At 44.3% G+C, this 6,113-nt stretch overlaps 1 long non-coding RNA gene across 1 annotated transcript; it reads right to left on the bottom strand.

Moving 5' to 3' along the window:
• Window positions 1-335: 335 nt before the first annotated feature.
• On the bottom strand, window positions 336-5,890 carry LOC119917514. Its single transcript, XR_005447295.1, has 5 exons — window positions 5,429-5,890; window positions 5,000-5,110; window positions 4,567-4,673; window positions 1,672-1,811; window positions 336-564 (listed from the first exon to the last, which is right to left on the bottom strand). It is a non-coding gene; the product is annotated as an uncharacterized LOC119917514 (long non-coding RNA).
• Window positions 5,891-6,113: the final 223 nt, after the last annotated feature.

The following is a 6,113-nucleotide window of genomic DNA, read 5'->3' as shown; positions in this document are numbered from 1 at the left end:
TTCTTCCAGAGTCAATACCTGTGTTTTATGTTCCGTGTCACAGGATTACTTCTCTTGTTTCTCCTGTGTCGATATTTCCTGTCGATTCAGATTCCTGGGTTTTTTGCACCTGGTTTGTCTCTGGGTTACCTTGCTTTTGATTTTTATCCAGAAACGAGCAATTAGAAAATGTGCTGAATCGAAAATAGATTTTGATTCTCGATTCAAAATGGATTTGTGAGATCCTGAAATATTCTCACCCCTACTTGTTCTACTTGTTCTACTTGTTCTAATTGTTCTACTGAGCTTTCAAAAGTGAGAATATAAATGTGTGTGAAGAAAAACAATGCTGAAAATAAACACACAGGTTTAATAAAACTTCTCTGGATAAATAACAGTTCAACATGAATCAGTCAGATTTTAATGTGATGAACATCTAAACTCTTTGAGTAGAGGGTTGTCGTCTTTTAAAATCATTGATGCGATGCTTTGACTTGTCTTTCTTGAAGGACACACAGCTGGGTTCAGGTTCAGGTTCAGGTTCAGGTTCATCCAGGTTCAGGAGAGGCCGGTCGCCCATAGATCCTGTTAGACAGAAAGGAAAAAGGGATCAAAGTTCAATAAAACATGAAGCTGATGGATTTCAGTCTGTCTATCATCGGCTCATATCCAAAATATGGACCAAACCGGGGCTGAATTCAATCTCAAAACGTTTTGCACTGGTTTGGAACATTTTCGGATCGACATGTTTCCTTGCAACTTTGTTCAATGTTCTGCAACAGGCTTCGAGGTACGTTTTCTCCCATTAGGTGGGCGTGTCTCAGGTGTTACCCAGTCAGTTTGTAAACACAACGTTGTTAAAAAGGCAGGAAAATGCAGTACGCTTGCGTACACAGCAGGGTGTTGAGTGAACAACCGTTTCTGTTGAAAAAGACACGTTTTGTTGGTGCTGAACTCGCCACAGAACTAATGTACTGATCTCTGAGCAGATCTTACTGACAGATCACAAACTAAACTGTTTCACCTGTTTGTATAACTAGACTCACCACAAATATCATGGAGTTATATATATAACTAAAGTTCAGGAACAGGACCATGCCTCTCTCTCACTAACCCAACCTCCTGCGCCTCATTCAATTCCTCCAATCCAGTCACCCGCACATACAAGCCTGTCTAATGCCTTTCTCTCCCGTTTCCACATCCCTCCCCCCAAACCCTTTTTGGGGCAAGCCTTTCTGTGTGGTGTTTGTACGTTTTTCCCCGGGTTTGAGTGGGTTTCCCTCAGGTGCTCCTGTTTTCTCCCACTATTAAAGACATGCATGAAACACCATAATTGTGCCAAAGTAATACATTTTTTCTACAACAGGAGAAGGGTGATAAGCAAGCTCGAGACGAGCCCCCACACTGAGCAACCACGACACCACATCCACATCGTGTCTCTTAGCTGCTGAGACTTATAAGTCTCCAGATCATTTTTCAAGGAACTTAAAGGTTCCTTCAGCCCACTGTTGCGTTTCCACCGTCAAGACCTGCCAAGATTAGGCAAATTAACTATCTGGCGTAGGCTATAGGCCTGTACGCCGTACAAAGCGATGCACAGGCATCATTATTTTTAACCACTATCCATGAGCAACATTTATTATTAATACGATTTAAATTTAATATAAATAAATACTGGAGTTGACCAGGTACCATCTAGGTTCTCAGAAACCGCCCAGGTGTCCCAGTCGATGTCGAGGCAGCGTGGATCGAGGAAGCTCTGGAGAAGAGGCAGCAGACGGGGGGGCTATGAAGGTGGGGAGCTGGATCTCCTTGTACACACAGCAGGAGTACTAAGAACAGTACAAGATACAGTAAATAAACAGCACACAAGTACTACTACTGACAGCGCTGCTGGCAGTAGTAGAAGAAGAAAAGGTGCAGTACAAGATTATGTAGTAACTCTAGATATAATATTTGTAGGGATAGTAGAAGTTGTAAAATTGATCTTAACACTAGCAGTAAGTGTAACAAATACAGAAGTAGTACCAGTAGCAGAAGTTCTATACTTCTATGTTCTATGCTCTCATTCTATGCATCAGATAGTCCAGTAAACTGTATCTGTCCCTATCAAATTAACCATAAATTAATAAAAAGTATAAGTAACGATAAGAGCAAATCTATTACAGTAGCATTATTCCTGCCTAGCAGTTGTGGTAACAGCAGTATTGGCAGCAGGGGCAATTCTAGGATCAGACCTTTAGGGGTGCTCAGCCCCTAATGAGAATGCAGCATGCATTCAATGCCTTGCAAAAGTGTTCACTAATTGGTGGACAGTATAAGTAGGCCCACTAGAGAGGAGCTGGTGCAGAGCGGAGCGGGTCAGTCAAGGGCGTCTCTTTGTGTTGAAAAGTGGTGAGGACATAAGGGTTCGGATTAGGGGCGTGATGATACATTTGGGTCATGAGATGTGACGATGCATGAGAACAAGACAAGAAGACTTTTAGCACTATTTAGATTCAATATTTGATGCTGAAATATATGTGAGAGGGATCTGGGGGTCCTTCCCCAAAAGATTTTGAGCATTAAACTTGTAATTTCCTGCATTCTGGAGACATTTTCTGCTCCAATTTTCAGTGGAAATGTCTGCTTTTATATGAGGGAAAACTATAGAGCATTGCATGTTTTCTTATTGTGCAAATCAACCTTTCTCAGACCATTTTCATCTGTTAGTTAACTTTTCTTGGTGCTGTTTTTCCAGAACATTTTTAACAAATGCTTTCTAAAAGTGATGGGGACAAAATCAGCCATTTCAAAATGTGGTGGGGAAAAATGTCCCCAGCGTCCCCAATGTAAATGACACCTGTTGGGTGTCTCCCACAGCACCTCCCACAGTATCTCCCGGTGGACCCGGTCATGTGCCTTCTCCAGGTCTACAAAGCACATGTAGACTGGATGGGCACACTCCCAAGCCCACTCCAGGATCCTTGTGAGAGTTTAGAGCTGGTCAGTTGTTCCACGACCGGGACGAAACCCGCATTGTTCCTCTTCGATCTGAGGTTGACTATCGGCCGAACCCTCCGTTCCAGCACCTGAGTAGACTTTACCGGGGAGGCTGAGAAGTGTGATACCCCTGTAATTGGTCCCCCTTTTTGAACAGGGGAACCACCACCCCAGTGTGCCAGTCCTTGGGCAATGTAACCGACTTACACGCAATGTTAAAGAGACGTGTCATCCAAGACAGCCACTCCACACCCAAAGCTTTTAGCATTTCAGGCGGATCTTATCAATCCCTGGGGCTTTGCCACTGTGGAGTTGTTTGACTACTTCAGTGACTTCCTCCAGGGAAAATGGCGAGCAACCCCCATCAGCCTCCAGCTCTGCCTCTACTAGAGGTTCCCCCGCTTCCCCCTCCTATGATGGCGGACAGTTCTCCAGAAGCACTTTGGTGTTGACCGAAAGTCCTTCTCCATGTCTTCACCGAACTTCTCCCACACCCGCTGCTTTGCATCTGCCACAGCAGAGGCTGCAGCCCTTCGGGCCCGTCGGTGCCTTGCATCCGCCTCCGGAGTCCTCCGAGACAACAAATCCTGGAAGGCCTCCTTCTTCAGTCGGACGGCTTCCGTGACCACTGGTGTCCACCACTGTGTTCGAGGGTTCCCGCCCCTTGAGGCACCTCAGACCTTGAGACCACAGCTTCCCGCTGTGGCTTCAGCAATAACTCCAGAGAAGAATAGGGTCCATCTCCTATCCAGGGGTACGGTTCCAGAACCGAGACTGTGAGAGGAGGTCAGCCCCACCAGATCTAACTGGTAGCGCTCCATCTCCCGCACAAGTTCCCGGCTCTGCCTACTCTACGCAGGGTACTGCAGCTGATGTTGAATTTTTTTGCGCATTTGGCAGCAGCCGTCTGAAGAATGGTGTTTTTTCGGCCCGCAACACAAGACACAGGTAACAGAGGGGGTGGGGGCTGGTAAGAAATGTGAGTGGACCAGCCCAGTGTCAGTATAGAAAATTACCCAATGGGCCGCTCTCTGTGCTTTATGGGCCGATCGTTGGCCCGTTTTTAAAAAACAGTTATATAAATAAATAATGCACGTTATAGAGTTCCTAAAGGTGCGTCCCACTGGGCATTTGTTTGGTATGCCAGATTACCAGTCCACCCCTGACTACAGCCGACCAGTCTACCAGCACGGTCGCAGATCATTCAGTAAAACATTAGAAACTGAAAAATGTTGAATGTAAGAACAGCCATATGAAACTGTAGGTTGTCCCTTTTCTTACTTCTCCCAAAAAACTAATGTTAGAGGACAAAACTATTATTTTCAGAAAATAATAGTAAATTATTTTATTTTTTAGGGGTACTTCAGGATCTAACCACCCCTGAAAATGGTCTAAAATCGCCCCATTGGCAGTAACAGAGTAACAGAGGTAATAGTAGCAGTAACTAGTTGCAGAATTAACAGTAGTAATGGCAACAAATATTAGCAGCATTGGTACAAGCAGTAGTAGTATAAGTATTAGTATTAGTAGTACAATAATAGTATCCGTAACAAGTAGTAGGCTAGTATTCGAATATATATCCATTGATAGCAGCAGGTTGTTTACCTGTGGTGTCTTCAGGGTCTCTGGGTTCTCACAGGTGAAGGGTGAAGCCTCGTTCACCTGGCAGTTGCAGTTCTTCCTCTTCAAACACGGAGACGCAAAAACCAAACCTGCCCACAGAGCATCAGGAGAGTCAAACTAATACCACGACACTCTGAGCTGCAGACGATCACTGTTTAACTGTCCATGGAGACAGATTTGCTCATTTCTTACAACAAATCTTTGCACGAAGCAACAGAAACAGGAGAAGTTCACCACCAGCTTGCTTTCATGCAAATGTCCTTCACTTTCTACTTGGTGTGGAAATAAGTTTCCTACACAAGATCTGTGGCTGGCAGTACTGAATCCATGTTTATATTTATGAGATCTGATGAGCATCTCCTGTAGCTGTAGGGATCTTTTAGTCAAAATACTGATGAAGGATGAACAGACTCACCTATTATTACCACGATGAAGAGGACGTTCAGGGCGAACAAGCTGAACACGACGAGCTGCTGGTGGTTGTTTGCTTCAGAGTCGTTGGTGGACAGAGTGACAGTAGGAACATCTGCGAAAAGAAAAGTGACAAATATGAACTGTTGATCTGATGAGATGCTTCAGAGAATTAAAAGAAAACAAATTCATGTAACATTCATCTTCATCATCATCTTCTTCAGACAAAGCGATGATGGTAGGCTTTTCAAATGTGGTCATTCAGAGCAGGAGGCTGTTTCCTGAAACTGCAACAAAGGAAACTGTGGCTTTTTACAACTTCTGATATTTTACCCTCACATTATTATTGACAAATAAAGCTATACTTGCAACCTGTGGCTGCCAGCATTAAAGAAATATAAAAGAAGCTCTTGTTAAAAGCTGTGGTTCTTACCTGAGACCAGGCGGAAGGCGTCTTTAAAAGATATATTGCCTTGTATCTTCACGCACAGATGTAAAGTCTGCGGTCCTCTGATGTGATGTTTGTTATCACAAGTCTGTTTTCCAAGGCTTGATATTTAGTTTTCAAAGTGTTTTCAAAGCAGTAATGGCTATTTCGGCATCCTTACCGAAAGAGCGGGCGACGGGCACTCTGACCTGGCTGTGCATCTCCATGTACCAAAATACGTCTGAAGCGTTCCAAGAGCAGTTTAAGGTGACGCTGTGCCCCAGCTGCCCTTTGACCTCAGTCAGGTTCTCGGCCTCGGCGCACAGCAGAAACACCGGGAGGATCATCCAAAGCAGATCCATGATCACCAACGAGTCTGAAAGCCGGAGCTGCTCTGATCCGACTCTGCGTCTTCCTCCACGGCGAGCAGAGCGCTCTGACTTCCTATTTCACAAGGTGATTGTTTTGAATGTTAGACCTGAACCTGCAAATACCAACTTTTGTGAGATGCTCAACAATCAGAAGTGAAACTTCAGGTGATCCATGCTGTGATACTCAGAGTTGTAGTACTACTTTACTTCTAAAATATTATTATATTACTATTATATACTATTAGAACAGTAAAACAGGAAGTGAAGCTCTGAACACGTCACATTCCCACAACAACACAAGAGGCCGGCCTGATGTCAGA

Source organism: Micropterus salmoides, unplaced genomic scaffold, assembly GCF_014851395.1.
Source record: "Micropterus salmoides isolate LMB-PRFRI ecotype aquatic unplaced genomic scaffold, ASM1485139v1 Ms_hic_scaffold_1, whole genome shotgun sequence".
Lineage (NCBI taxonomy): Eukaryota > Metazoa > Chordata > Actinopteri > Centrarchiformes > Centrarchidae > Micropterus > Micropterus salmoides.
The sequence above is the reverse complement of the archived record's forward strand: the minus strand, read 5'-3'. Positions and strand labels throughout refer to the sequence as shown.